This window comes from Vicugna pacos, chromosome 35 (assembly GCF_048564905.1).
Source record: "Vicugna pacos chromosome 35, VicPac4, whole genome shotgun sequence".
NCBI lineage: Eukaryota > Metazoa > Chordata > Mammalia > Artiodactyla > Camelidae > Vicugna > Vicugna pacos.
The window spans coordinates 31,190,454-31,205,750 of NC_133021.1; the positions used below are offsets into that span (position 1 = coordinate 31,190,454).

The 15,297-nt window shown below is 42.3% G+C and overlaps 1 protein-coding gene and 1 long non-coding RNA gene across 3 annotated transcripts in view; one reads left to right on the top strand and one right to left on the bottom strand.

Moving 5' to 3' along the window:
• The window catches only part of LOC140691379 (uncharacterized), a 74,617-nt gene extending 62,954 nt beyond the window's left edge, over nt 1–11,663 (bottom strand). Inside the window, exons 1-2 of the long non-coding RNA XR_012067009.1 lie at nt 11,543–11,663; nt 5,821–5,954 (exon numbers count right to left, since the gene is read on the bottom strand). This is a non-coding gene — a long non-coding RNA (uncharacterized lncRNA). The remainder of the gene's footprint in view (nt 1–5,820; nt 5,955–11,542) is intronic.
• Nucleotides 1–15,297, top strand: part of KIN (Kin17 DNA and RNA binding protein) — a 398,804-nt gene that overhangs the window by 70,181 nt on the left and 313,326 nt on the right. The window lies entirely within an intron of this gene.

The window sequence follows — 15,297 nt, forward strand, 5'->3', positions numbered from 1 at the left end:
AAATGAAGGATCTAATTTTCCCAGAGAAAGTGTCTCCCCCTCCTTCAAACGCGGAGAGACTAAGAAAAGGAGAGGAGAGATTTAATCAGCTTCCCCCAAAGTTGTTTTTTTAAGAGCTTGATTACGATGCATATGAAACATTTAAATTTTTGAGCACTACCTATAAACCTGTTCCCTCTATGCTAATTACTCTCAATAAAACTAGATCAAGAGCTGAGTCTCTCAGGCCAGGACAAGTTCTAGCATGCCTGCTGGGCACACGCTCAGAGCGCCTCGGTCCTATCTGATAGGGCTTCTGGAAACAGGTAGATAGCTTGATGGATAAATGATAAATAGACAGATACATCATATTAATGGGTAAATGATCTTACAAGGAACTCTAGATGATGGAAAACAGGATATGGTAAACAGCCTGTCATCACAGACATTTCATCAGAGAAAACTCTTTGAAGGGAGTAGACACCCTGTTTTGGCCTACATGATTCATCGGCACACAAGCCTTCTGATACATTTTCAGCTGGAATCAGAACCACCAAGCGAACAGAAAAACGGGAACCCAAGCGAGCCGGTTTCTGATGAATCCCGAGAGGTGAAGTGCCCCCAGTTCTGCTTCAGCTGCAGCTGGCCAACGAGATAAAAGTCAGGCCATGCATGCCGTGAACACTGAGGATTTCACAAGAGCAGCTTGTGGCGGCTCCTCTGTAAGGCCACCAGCTCCGACTTCTGCCCGGCCACGGGAACCACCCGTCTGTCTGCCTCTGCGTTCTGCTCTCCCTCGATCACCGGCTGATCCAACACTAAAGCTAAGGGAGCATGAACAACCAAATGCAAGGGCTAGCCAGGGCTCGGCGCCCCGTCACCGCGCTGCACCTGGATCTGAGTTTGCAGACGAGTTGACCTCAAAGATGGCTGCTTGCTCAGGGTATCTGTAACACACAGTGAGGAGTCCCAGACCCTCATTTAAGTTCCTTGTCAGTACCTAGCAAGACTGAGAGAGTGCTGTGCACTTGGTCGAAATTCTGCCTGCTACATGTTAAGCCTGTACCTTCTTATTGTATCTTAACCATCCTTACAGAAATCCCTTTATGGACCTACAGTCGGAATACTTGCTAACTCGTCAACAATCCTGAACGCTTTTCTATGTGGATGGCAATTAGTGCAGACGATAAAAAACCAATTCCTTTGGCTTAAGCCACCAAGCACTTGTGAGGCGGCATGATTTGCGGTCTAGATACCATTGATTCTATCCAGACCATTCACACACTATCACAACAAGCAGGGTCAAAGCTCTTACGAAGGCCTTTGAGGAATTTGGCCCTAAAACATTGATTTATTAAAGGTTCTCTCTGTGCAGTGTTTGGAAAGATAGAAGAAAAGACAGGAGTGAGCATGTGTGTGTGTGTGTTTTCAGCGAAAGTTGCAGCACCAACCACTTTTCCTGCAGGCAAATTCCCCACTAATACCTTTAGAGCAGAGGTAACTTTCCCAATGGCTCTTATGCCAGGAGCCCTGATTTCACACACAGAAGGAATGGGAAAATGGACCTATAAAAATTAGAGTAACCAATTACATGAATTTTAGGGTCATAAGACAAAGCCCACTGATTTTATCTCCCACAGAATTTTGCAAACATTTAAAAAATGGCCTTTGCCCATCCTTGAAGATAAATTCCACAAGAATTACAGTCCCAGAAAAGAGTGCTTGCAGTCCTAACTCCCAGAGCCCCAGGAAGGAAGCCTAACACAGAAAGACTGAGGGCATCTCTGAAGGGTCTCATAGCTAAAGATTAAAAGAGCATCAGCAGTCATATCTCTCCTGCTCATTTGGAGGAGCAAGATGGATGCCAGCTTGTAGAAAATATGATGATTTTCTTAATTTTGCTATCTGGGTCGTATGTCCAGGCAGACCACAGCAAAGCGAGTTGGGACTAGACTTTGTTTATTTGTAGAGCAACTTTCTGGTTTTTGTAGGGTTTCTTCCTCTAACTTAAATACAATTGCATTTGTCAAGAACAGATCTCAATTTCTCACTTTCATGAATTGAATAGATTAAAACTTTTTTTTTTAATTGAGGAAGAACAACTTAGGGGGAACACTTGAAAATGCAAGGATTTCATTGGGGCTGATGAAAAGCAGGAAATACTAGTTCTTCCCAAGCATAAAAGAGTGAAAATCCTGCCCACACCGTGCCCTCTCCACGGACCTGCAAGCTTTTCCCTCCCCTTCACCCTCCCCTGAAAGCAAACCATGGATTTGATTTCTAGTAGAAATCATAACCTAGGTGATGACAGCCTTACAGAACATTGGATGCGTTTTGACTTTAACTGGATTAGCTTTCTTTGATGGAGGAAACAAAGCTACGTAGATAATCAAATAAAATGTGATGGCACCCTGGGAGTACGAATCCCCCCGAACTCGTTCCAACACAGACACTGGTTCCCATCGAGGGTGGTGTGGGACACAGGGAGGCCATCGGTACTAATAAGAGGAGGGTTGAGGGCGTCCTCCTCAATAAAGACAGTTCATGTAAAAATCATACTCAGAAACAGTTGTAATGATGCAATCCCTTCTCAATGTCCTTCTCTATGGATTCAGTGCAGTTTTCACCCCCAAAATGAACTATCATTTCACCTTCATTCATCTCAGCAGATTAATCTGAAGGATCCGGAATGCAGAGGAAAACAGTTACCTATTTTCATCAGGATAGCCTCAGAGTTGTGCCCCCTTTTTGTCCTGGGCCCCTAAAGCCAAATGAGCACTGCAGGGAAATAAATATGTTTTCAGAGTAACAATTTAAGACCAATTGAACCTAAACTAATAGGACTAGGAATAATATTTTCATAGCTATTCAAACTGATTCTGAATCCCACGGGAAGTTGCAGATAATTCCTATCACATCTCACAGCAATCGCAGCTTCTCGGTGGTGGGAGGAAGTCAACATTTATTCAGGATCTTCTATGTGCTAAACACTGTGCAGGCATTTTTACTTGTATTTAATCCTACAGCCAGAGCTGACATTCTGCTGGTCTGCTCCAAAACAACATACTGGCTGGCATCCAGTACCACTGGCCAGACATCATTTCTGATTGGTCTGTGCCCTGAATGACCTTTCAAGAGGACTGTTATTTTTAACCTGGTATTTACAAATGAAGAAACTGGAGTTCATGTGAATACGTAACTTCCTGAGGGTCACACAGGTTTCAAGGGGAAACGAGGATTCAAACCCAACCAATCTCGTCTTATTATGCCTCACTTCTTTCTGTTAATCTATTTCATGTTTTTAGTTTGCTGAGAAAACTAACGTTGGGTTTTTGTATAACTTTCTCCCCACATATACTCAGGAACGTAAGTAGTGCCACTTGAGTTTATCTACAAGTAGTCACTGAAAGTCCTGTTTACAACACAGTTGAGTATGGCTTTTTACACATAGACGAAGGGATTTTTTTTAAATTTTTATTGAGTTATAGTCAGTTTACAATGTTATGTCAATTTCCAGAGTAGAGTACAATTTTTCCGTTATACATGAACATACATATATTCATTGTCACGTTTTTTTTTCTGTAAGCAACCACTAGATCTTGTATATATTTCCCTGTGCTCTACAGTGTAACCTTGTTTCTCTATTCTACATATGCCTGTCAGTATCTACAAATTTCGAACTCCCAGTCTGTCCCGTCCCACCCCTGCCCCCCTGGAAACCACAAGTTTGTATTCTATGACATAGACAAAGGGATTTTTTTAAGTATTTGTTAACAGTTTTGAATATTTATTAAGGCTCCTAGAACAGGTCAGTTGGAGAATATTTGCCAAGACCTCACTGTGTGAGAAACATTCATTTATCTATTCAACAAACACAACACAGCGGAGAAGCACTTTCCATCTGGACTGAAAAACAAAACCAGAGTTAGGTGGAACACCCAGGTTCCTCCAGTCTCATCACCTACCTGATGCTTCAAAATTTTATACAATATTCCAAACAAATGACTTTTCAGCCCATGTGTGAAGACTTGCAAATTCGGAGAACTCATCTTTGGATAGCTGGGTCTGTTAGAAAGTTCTTGCTTATAGCTTTGTATCATTGGCCCTAATTTGAAGCAAAAATACCAATACAGCTTCCACGTGGTAACTCTTCAACTGTTTGTAGACAAAGACAGTTTACCTTATATTCCCTTCCACCTTTGTCTTCTCCAGGATAGATGGCCCAAGTTCTTCAGCTATTTCTTATCTGGAAATCATTTCAAGTTCCCTCATGATCCTAGCTGGTCTTTTAATGCACCCCAACGTATATATTTCTCCCTACTAAAGTGCTCTGAACTAATTCAACATTCCCCATTCAGTATGGCTACAACAAAGCCGAGCATTTTCTCACAAAGTTGTCGGGAACAGAGGACACACGTAGGTAAAAATATTTTGAAAGCATTACAAAGGAGTACATAATTGGATGTCAAGCAATACGGTAAAAACTACAAATACTGGGCCAAATGGATAGAACCAGGGAAGTCTTCCCAGAAAAGAAGACTTGTGATCAAATATACCCTAGGAGAGTCACAGAGAAGGGCGTAGAAAGCATTCTGTGTGGGAGAGAAGGGCTACAGTCTGCCGTCACCCAGAAGGCAGAAAACAGATTGACTCCACCAGGACAGAGGTGCCCCACTGACAATCATGAAGACTGGAAAATTATAAAAGGAAGACTCTCAGGATGGAGATGAAGGCAGAAGAACTAAAGTGTGTCCACCCTCTCCCATCTGATGGGTAGTTTACATATATTATTTCACTTAATCCTCACACTTAACCTACTGGGCGTCCAGATGCTTCCTGAGGGTTCTCAGGCCGCTCCCGTCAGGACGGTTAACCCAGTTCTCGCTAATGAATACAAACCTCATACTCTCATTCTTCAGAGAAATAACCATGAAATAAGAAGCCCTCGAAACCTCCGTCTGCTCAGACCGAAGGTGCAGCTGTGCCTCTGTGGGGTGTCTCTTCCTAACTGTAAAATCAGCCGGAAGATGAGCAAATAAACAGGTCAAAACGGCGACCTCACCCCGAGGGCTGGTTCTTCGAACCTCCGTGTTCAGCGCAGTCCTAAGAACTTTCCTAGCAGCCTCGAACTCACGAGTTCCGTTGTCCCAGGTTGTTCAGGCATCCGTGACGAGAACTGAAGGTGCTAACTGGGTTTTGCTTGATTCCTTTTCCCTTCTTCATTTTCCTTTCATTTTTTAAAAATGTTTTGCAGCTAAGGTAAGTTTTTTTTTTCCTTTCATGGGCGCTAAACAGGTTTTAATTTTATAAAACATTGTGCAACCAGATACCTTAGGGAACAGTAATTAACTGGGATTATGTTTTCATTTCAGTGAATCCTAAATGAGAAGCGTAAACATTGGTTTTGTCTGTCACCAAATAGGAAAATGTGCAGCCGTGCTCATTTCTTAAATATATTCCTTTGCTTACTATAAACAATCTCCTAATGATATTTGCAATCTGCCCCTTGCTTAAGCAGACCTTCCCCAGGAAGTACAACGGATTATTTAAAATAATGAAAAAGTTTACTTTTAATTTTGATACTTCCCAGCCATCTCCAATCCACAGTCTTCCCGCCAAGGGTGGCGGCTATACCAAAAATGGGCAGAATATTCCTTTAACAAATATTTCATGTGTATCTACCACGCGATAGGCATTGTTTAGGCCAATGCACATTATAGTAAGTGTACGATCATTCTCAAGTTAAACTCAAGGTCATTTCAAAATGAGAATGAGATGAAGAACTGTGGTTAATTCTACATTATATACTAAGTGTGAGTTCAGAGAAAGAATGACCCGTACCTGGTGAACTCCGCTGTGATGTCTCTGCAGGGTAGGAGCTAGCCCCGGCGTTCACCATGATTCAAATTCCAGTTCCACCTCTGCCTCGATGTTGACCTTGGGCAGTGAAGTTTCTTTCAAGCCTCTTTCCTCACCTGTAAAATGGGAATAACAGTTTCTGTTGTAAGTGGCTCTGGAAGCATCGAGTGAGACACTGATTCCTGGAATACACTGGATAAATGGTAACTATCATCCTCATCCTCATCACACCCATAAAGTACCAAGAACATGGTCCAGCATGACAAAAAGAGCCACTGACCAGCCGCCATTGTTCCTCTGCCTACACAGTAAGAAACCTCCGTTGGCAAACTTCGTAGAATAGATCTCTACACACAGCTGTGTTTGATGGTCTCTCTATCTCTGGTCGCTATCTCCAGCACCTAGCAACTAAAAGATCACAATAAAGCCTTAATTTGGATAAATTCTGTAGAATGTCAAGAAATATCTGTTAATTACAGATGTCTCCTATGGATTTTTTTTTTTGAAGGGCAGTTTTATTCATTTCAAGTGCACATGGCAATCAAACTAAGCTGGGATGACTTCTGTTACAAGTCCTTAGGGAACCTGTTTCAATCAATAAATGGGAGAGAGTTATAGTTAATCTGCTCCTGCGTCTCTCTACGTGGGTCCACGTTCACGATGCTTTAGGTACTTGAAACAAGCTTGTTTTCTCATTTACGCCATTGATTTGCATTATCTAAGCAGAGTTTGCCATACAAAGACACAGTTCGTCCTGGTGCCTGTCTGAATTTTAACACGTTTTTCTTAATGACGCTCCGAGTCCGGTCTCCACACTAATAAGAAGACAAGCAAATTCCAAAGTGATTTTAACCAATTAGAATAATTATCTCACAATGGCCTGAAATGTCCTTGTCCGTGGCCTCTTGAGAGGAAATACATCTGTTAGTCTTTGGGGTTTGGGGAGACTTACACTGAAGGAAGGAATAAAATAAATACTTAGTTGAGCGGTCATTGACTCTACTAATGGAGTTTGGTGGCTAAACTTTCAGGAAGTTCATAGGTTCAGACAATTCAAGTGGGTCTTTGAAAAATGGACCAAATGACTGATGTCCAGTATAGAACAGAAACAATAATGTGCTAACAACAAAGCACTCTTATCTACTCATTAATGTGGGTCCCCCAAGGATTTCTAATAGTCCATATTGCCAGCTCAGGTTGGGTTACTAATTTGGTTGTTCCATGAACGTTATAAAAAGGCATTTATTCCAATAAGTCTCTTTTGCATGTAGCTTTAAATAAAAGCACACACACACACACACACACACACACCAAAAAGCAAACCATTTCTGCCTACTCTGTGCAATATGACCATTTAACCATATCCCTTACCCCAGATTTCTCTCCACACTACTGCTATCAAAGGCTTAGGCAATCCAATAACCCCAAGTTCAAAACCATTTTTCTTTTTTCTATGTCTCTTCCTTAAAGTTTTGTTCTTTCTTAGGAAAGAACTTTCTTAGGAAAACATGCAGCATGGGGATAACCTTAGTGAGAAACAGAACAAGAGAAATATTTTACAATACTATAACGTGGTGAACTTTACAGGTAATTGCACATAAATCGTTTCATTTGATATATGCATTCAGAAAGTGCCCACTTGACTGCTGTATTTCAAGATCTAGCATGAGGCACCGGAGATGCCAGAAAGGAAGGTGGTATCTGTCTTCAAAGGCTTTGCAGTTCACCCCTGGGACAGATAGCCTATTATCAATCTACCCATTTTATAAGGGGAGGAGGTTAAGGAACTCGCCTTGAAGCCGCACAGCTAGAAAGTGCCAGAGCTGCAGTTAGAACTGAAGCCTTTCTTCACTGAGAGCTCTGTTCGTTCTGTTCTTTAACACCGCACCTCCCCACTCTCCAAGTGGAGGGATTTTCTTACTAGTGGAAAATGCTCACATCTACTCAGCACTAAGAACGTGATGGAAACGTAGCAAGGATTCCGCCCAACGGCAGCTTCTTCTGCGCAAGATGCGTGTGATGTTTGTGCTCCGAGTTCTCTTTCAAGCTGCCTGCAGTGTAAGCTGTGTGCTCTGTGCAAAGTGTCCGGAGCTTCTTTCAAGCCTTTGCACGATGCAAACAGGAGGTAAGTGTTCAAAATCATGTTTCTGCCTTAAGGTATGTGGATTTTGACTTTCAAACGTCTACTCTAACACCTTGTGAGAGTAAGCATGACCGTCGCCATGTGCTCAAAAGTTGTTTCATTTATTTTTAAAGAGGGGGAAGCAACTTTTGCTCTTTCATCTGCCCACAGCATGATTGTCCAGGGAAAGATTTGTATCTAATCAAGAGAGCAAAGGGAGCATCTCATTAATTTGAGGAAGCCCAATGGACACAATCTTAATTGTCCTGCAAAGAAAACAAAGGTAGTGTTACAGGAACAGGAAGGAACAGCCCAATTCCCGAAGCCAGTCTGTCACAGGAGCGCATTAAGCAACAGGGACTTTAAAGGTACAATAATTATCTTCACAAGTCAGGAACTCCCAAACACACTCAGTCTCTCGTGTGGCTTTGGCTGGAATGCCTTTTTGGGAAAAAATGATGCTTCTTAGTTGTGCGGTTGCCACTTTTAAGGTGTCTGTGTTGACTTTATAAGTGGGGTTGACTTGTAAGTGGGGTGGAATATAGTTTCCACGCTTTTGTGCCCTCTCTGATTCTTTCCCCTGGGACTTTTTCAGCCTCTGGGTCACAGCACCTCGCGTTCTCACTGTAATCTCTGGGATACAGATGAAAACAAAAGAGCAGAAGCAGCACAGGAAAAAGGCTATGTAGACAGGCCTTCAGAACATCCTGATATGGCGTTGAGATCCCACTGCCATGGGGTCCAGCTGTAGATGCAAGCAAGAGCCAGGTTCTGAGGGCACTTCTTCTGAGGGTAGGTACAGGGTCAGAAAGAGCAAGGAGAGCAGAAACAGCCAGGCTGAAGGTTGAATGGTGACTGCCCTCATGAAGATCAGGTAGACAGGGAAGTCGGGCACCATCCAACATGGCAGCCACCGGCCACGTGTGCTGGAGTATGTGATATCTGGTTATTGCAAAATGAGACGTGCTGTGACTGTAAACTAGCCACAGGATTTAGTATCAAAAAAAAGAATGCAAATATCTATAAACAATTTTACATTGATTACATTACACGGTTAAGTGATATATACATTATATTGTGTTAAAGAAAATACATTATTAAGATTCACCTATTTCATTTCACTTTTTTAATGTGATTGCTAGAAACTTAAATTACACACGGGGCTCATATTATAATCCTATTGGACTTCACGCTCACGGGCTGTCTAATTTGGCTTGTCCTTACCCATCTAAAACAACGAATGCGTCTAGGAGCAGGAAATACACATTTCTCTGAAAAAGTCTGTCTTGACTGAGAGGTCCCAAAGGGCAAATGGAAAACAAAGGTTTGATTGAGAATCCTTACGTTCACACTCATCCAATCTTTTTCATCCTACCAAGCAGAAACAGCCTCTTAAATTGCTCTAAGGAAAGCTGTTGTCAAAATGGTTTCCTTTATTCTGAATAAAATCAGAAAGGCTCTCCAAACCTTGACACAAGCTCAACTCTTACAGGATTTCTAGCTAACTTTTTTCAGATCCAGAACATTCCAACAACTGTCTGGACTTGATGCTAATGAGATGATCTAAAATGAGCCATTAAAGATTAAAAATGCCCTTTCTAGATCAGGGAGTCACTTAGGTCAGCCTGATTCTCTATGGAATCATCGCGATTTAATCCTTGGACCATGTGGAGGATGGAGTAATTCTCAAAGCATTTAACCCTGATAGGATAGTTTGACAAAGGGGCTTCTCTCACTTGGATGCCATACAGAAGGACATCGAGGCACTTTCATTAATATTTACTCTCTGTAAAATGGCTTTGGTTCTAACTAGTGACATTTGAAATGGTCATCAGAGTCATTTGTAGTTACCAAATTTCCACCAAAGAATAAGGCAGACACAGAAGTGTAAAAATCGGAAGGGGGATCAGTTATGTATTTACGTGATTACAGGTCACAGACAAAGCTGGCTTAAAAAGTATGGGGATTGGAGCAGTGAAACCACCCTGTAGGGTACTCTAATGCAGGCTACATGTCATTATCAATTTGTCAAAATCCACAGAGTGTACAACACCAAGAGTAAACCCTCATGAAAACTACAAACTCTGGGTGACAATGACATGTCAATGTAGGTTCATCAATTGTACCAAATGTACGGCTCCAATGGTGGTGTTGACAATGGGGGAGGTTTTGCATGTGTAGGGGTAGGAGGCATATGGGAAATCACTGTGACCCTAAAACTGCTCTATAAAATAACGTCTACAAACCTTAGCAATGTTCTCCTAGGGCAGTCTGCCCAGACAATAGAAATAAAAGCAAAAATAAACAAATGGGACCTAGTTAAAGTTATAAGCTTTTGCACAGCAAAGGAAACTGTACGCAAAACCACACGACAACCTACAGAATGGGAGAAAATATTTGCAAAGGATGCAACTGACAAAGGTCTAATTTCCAGCATATAGAAACAGCTCAGACAACTTAATAACAAAAAAAACAAACAACCCAATCTAAAAATGGGCAGAAGAACTAAACGAACAATTCTCCAGTGAAGACATACAAATGGCCAACAGGCATGTGAAAAAAAATGCTCAGTATCGCTAATTATCAGAGAAATGCAAATCAAAACTACAGTGAGGTTATCACCTCACACCAGTCAGAATGGCCATGATTCAGAAGCCCACAGACAATAAATGCTGGAGAGGCTGTGGAGAAAAGGGAACCCTCCTACACTGCTGGTGGGAATGCAGTTTGGTGCAGCCACTGTGGAAAACAGTATGGAGGTTCCTCAAAAGACTAGGAATAGACTTACCATATGACCCAGGAATCCCAGTTCTGGGCATATATCCAGAGGGAAGTCTAATATGAAAAGATACATGTACCTCAATGTTCATAGCAGCACCATTTACAATAGCCAAGACATGGAAACAGCCTAAATGTCCATTGACAGATGACTGGATAAAGAAGCTGTGGTGTATTTATACAATGGAAAACTACTCAACAATAAAAACTAATAAAATAATTCCATTTGCAGCAACATGGATGGACCTGGGGATCATCATTCTAAGTGAAATAAGCCAGAAAGAAAGAAAAATAACATACGATATCACTCATACATGGAATCTCTAAAAAAGAAAAGAAAGGAAAAAAGAGGACGCTAATGAACTCACCTACAAAACAGAAACAGACTCACAGACGTAGTAAACAACATTATGGTTACCGAGGGGAAAGGGAGAGGGAAGGGATAAATTTGGGTGTTTGAGATTTGCAAATGTTAACCACTACATATAAAAATAGATTAAAAAAAAAAAACAAAAAAACAAAACCAACAATAAATAAATAAAAGTGACATTTCAAAAAAATAAAACTAAATTAAAATGTCTAAAACATCTATATAATTATATGCATATAGATATATTCAGCAGTTTTTAAGATATAAATAAAATATATAGATATACCACAGAAAAGTTAGGAGCCTAGTGGTTTCCTCACATAAATCTGAAAGAAGACCCTCATAGCTTTCTGCCGCCATGAGGCATCCAGGCTCTTTCTACGTATCTGCTCAAAGACGTTTAGTTTGTGGATCCGCGCCCCCGCATCCATTACCTTCTGGCCGCCAAACGCCTGCTAAGCACCCAGGCGTCTCCCGTTTCCGGCAGGAGGAGCGTGACGCAGCGCTTCCGGTCTCGGAGAAGCGGAAGCCTTCCCAGAAGCCCTGGCCTCGCGCCTCATTGGCCGGCAGCAGGGCACGGGGCCCGCCCCGCCGCAAGAGGGCGCTGAGCGAGCAAGTGCGTTCAGCTGGGCCCCCGCGCTGCTCCGAACAAAAGCGGGAGTCTCTCACGGAGGGAAGCGGGACGCTCTCTGGGTGGGCGTGAGCGGTCCCTGCCGCAGGGGCATCTGGAGAGTTTCTCCAATCACCCTGGACGTAATGAAACTCAAACAATTGATAACACTGACCTCTGACAAGTATGAAAAAGCTGAAGAAAAGCCTGCAGACTCTCCAGAAGCCGTCACGTTTGTAAATCCGGCTAGAGGCAAAGGGGGCAAAGAACTAACTGCGTGTTGGCTAAGCGCTGGAAACCAGCTTTTGCTGATTGTAACGATGTTTTTGTGATCAACTGCTATCACTGTATTTGAACAATAATGAGCTGTTCTAATAATAATCAGTATAACATTGAGCAAATAGCACTTGACTGTAAAAGGTCACCTAGGAGTTCACTGGCGAAGAAAACAATTTGGAAGAGAAAAGGCTAAAGAGAAAGAACCTATCTGAGTCCTAGTGTTCATGAACACTGCCTTCCGAATGGCGTCTCTAGTTTAACCACCTTCCCCAGAGGAATATATAAATAATCCCTTCCAGTCCAGTGATTAGAAAGGAGTCAGCTGAATCACAGAAAGACCACAGATAATGTCAGCCCACCAAGAGGAAATGACATCACCCTGCTGGTTATTCATCTTGAGGGTTTATGAGATGTGTCCTTAGGGATGAAATGGAATAGAACAGAATGGGATGGGATAGAATATATAGAATAGAATAAAACAGAACGGGACGGGAATGCACCGTTTGCGATAAGAGTGGTATCATTCTAAGAAACTTGTTTTGGTTATCCACGTATGTGTGTACTGGGCACAATGTGAAACGAATTTCTTTCTGTGGGTTGTGGTCAAAAGAGTTTGAAAAGCCACTGTCTTAGCAGTTTCAGACCGCCCCAGAGCAGCCATGAACACAGGTCACCAAAGAGAAAAGAGAGCCTTAAAAACAGCACAGGAACTCAAAACAAGAGACCAGCCCAAGAAAACTTTGGTTGGGCATTAGTGGTCCCTGCAAGAAAGAGAAAAAAAAAAAAATGCAGCAGAGCAGGGCAGCCTCCAGGCCAGTGGAGCACATAGGAAACCACCGGAGTAGCAATAATGGATGGCCATCTGTAAAAATGGTGGCCAATGTTTACCCTGTCGTGATTATCTTAATTCATGGTGTACTGGAGAAGATGTGACACTGGAGAACAAGGGACAAGGGCCAAGTCGCACCCGAGAAGGGAACAAACCCATCTGCGAAGACTTCAGACAAGCAGGAAGACGGAGCTGGACCAGCCATCTATGAGAGGGAAGTACCACTCCGGAGTGGAAGGCGTCAGCAGTTAAACAAGACCATGCTTGCAAAAGTCGCGTGTAATTAGTTGTGTTACACGCCTAAATTAACAGTTACGGCCCTCTGTTGTTTTTATTATCTGCAGGTAATTACTTTTGTTGTTTTCTAAAGTCACACATTAAAGAACATTGTCAGTGACTTTTCATGGAGATGCCTGGTGATGGTAGACTCGATGTATTTTCCAGAATCTGCTGAAGGAATGAATGTGTCATCCCCGAGTGCTCCGTGACCAGCCCAGTGCTAACCCTTTTACAAATGGCACCCACACAGGTGGTGGCCTGGGGACCAGGACTGAATATGGTTTGCCTGAGCGCTGCGAGTGCTCCAGAGAGGTGAACGGTCGGGTGCCCCACACCAGTATTCTGTGAACGTTTGTTCAGCAGCTGTTTAGGTGAGAAGCTGAGCTCTGGGAAATCTTCTGCCTCCAAACTCACCTATCTATTCAGAAAGGAAGGAACTGATGACCTTACATGAGTCTCTGAATAAAGCTGTTCCTGAACTCAGACTGCCCACTACGTGAGCCCATGCATTCCCTTTTTCTTGAGCTAAGCGATGTTGGGTTTCTGTCACTTTCAGTCACATGAATTCTAACGCGTGCTCCAAGTATGTTTCTTCACTCCAAGCTCTGATGGTTCACTCTGGCAGTTACATTCATACTACCTGCCTCGCTCCTCTCAGCCAAGATTCAGTGGCCATGTTTCCTCCTCTAGAAAGCCTTCCTCGACCTTCCAAGGAAGACAAAGACAGTCTTCTGTCTTCCCAGAGTGTCTCATTCCTGCCTCTTTCACAGCCCTCCTCTCATTGTTGGTCTTTCCCATCAGATTATGAACCTGAGGGAGCTAGCCCCTCCATCCCTACATTGCTGGGTCCAAAGCGCTGCCCGGCACAGGAGAGGGATGCTAGATACTCAGTAGAAATCAGCCAAATAATGTTTGTTAAGTGAAAGTCAAAGAAATGGCCAGTGTGAAATATTCAGGGATAGGAGTAGCTCTCTATGGAATTGCTATTGAATTATCTTCTGGTTTAAAATGATGGCTTAAACACAACATCTCCCTGGTGAACTACACATGTTGGGGACCAGTTTTGTTTCCACCTTTGTGGGCTCTGTACAACAAGGACATCTCACTTTATAGCTAATTAATTAATTAATGGAGTCATTTGTTCAACAAATATATACTGAGTACTTGAGATTAAACTCCATTAACTCGAAAGGCGTATTGCCACTGTTTATGCCAGCCGTTTGAGCTTGGGCTCAGTTCAAAGGGAACTCTTGTACACTGTTGGGAGGAATGTAAACTGGTGCATCCTCTGTGGGAGACAGTAGGGAGGTTTCTCAAAAAACTAAAAATAAAACTACCAACTGATCCAGCAATCCCACTCCTGGGTGTATTCCCCAAAAAACCAAAAGCACTAACTCAAAAAGATACATGCAACTCAATGTTCATAGCAGTATTGTTTAGAATTGCCAAGACAACCTAAATGTCCATCAACAAATGAATGGATAAAGAAGGCGTGGTGTGTGTGTGTGGAATACTAGCCAGCCATCAAAAGAAGTGAAAGTTTACCATTTGCAGCAACATAAATGGACTTGGAGGATATTATGCTAAGTGAAATACGTTAGAGAAAGATGAATGCTGTATGATATTGCTCAGATGTGGAATCTAAAAAATACAGCAAACTACTAGTGAATATAACATGATACAGAGAACAAACTAGTGGTTACCAGGGTGGGGAACAACATAAGGGTTTGGGGAGCAGTAGGTACAAACTATTGGGTGTAAGACAGGCTCAAGGCTGCATTGTACAACATGGAGAATATAGCCAATCTTTTGTAATAACTGTAAATGGAAAGCAAACTTTAAAATCGCATTAAATTTTTTTTTAAGTTTTAAAAAGCAAACATAGCAGGTCAGTTGGGGGAAGAAACCAAAATTGGGCTTAGTTCATAATGCCATTGGATGAAAGAAACTGGGTTTGGAAAATGTGACATGCAGACTGGCATTTCTATTTTCTCTCCTTTATGATTTGTAGGCGCTCCAGATCCTTTAAGAATTTCCAATACTGTGAAAACTGTACATACGTCTATTCTCTAGGGCCTTTTGTACCATCAGAAGCTGAAAAGTAAGCAAATTATGGAGAATAATTTGCATCAGTAAATATTGTCAAAACCGTAAGATTTGAAATCCATGCATCTACAGGCTGCCTTAAGATT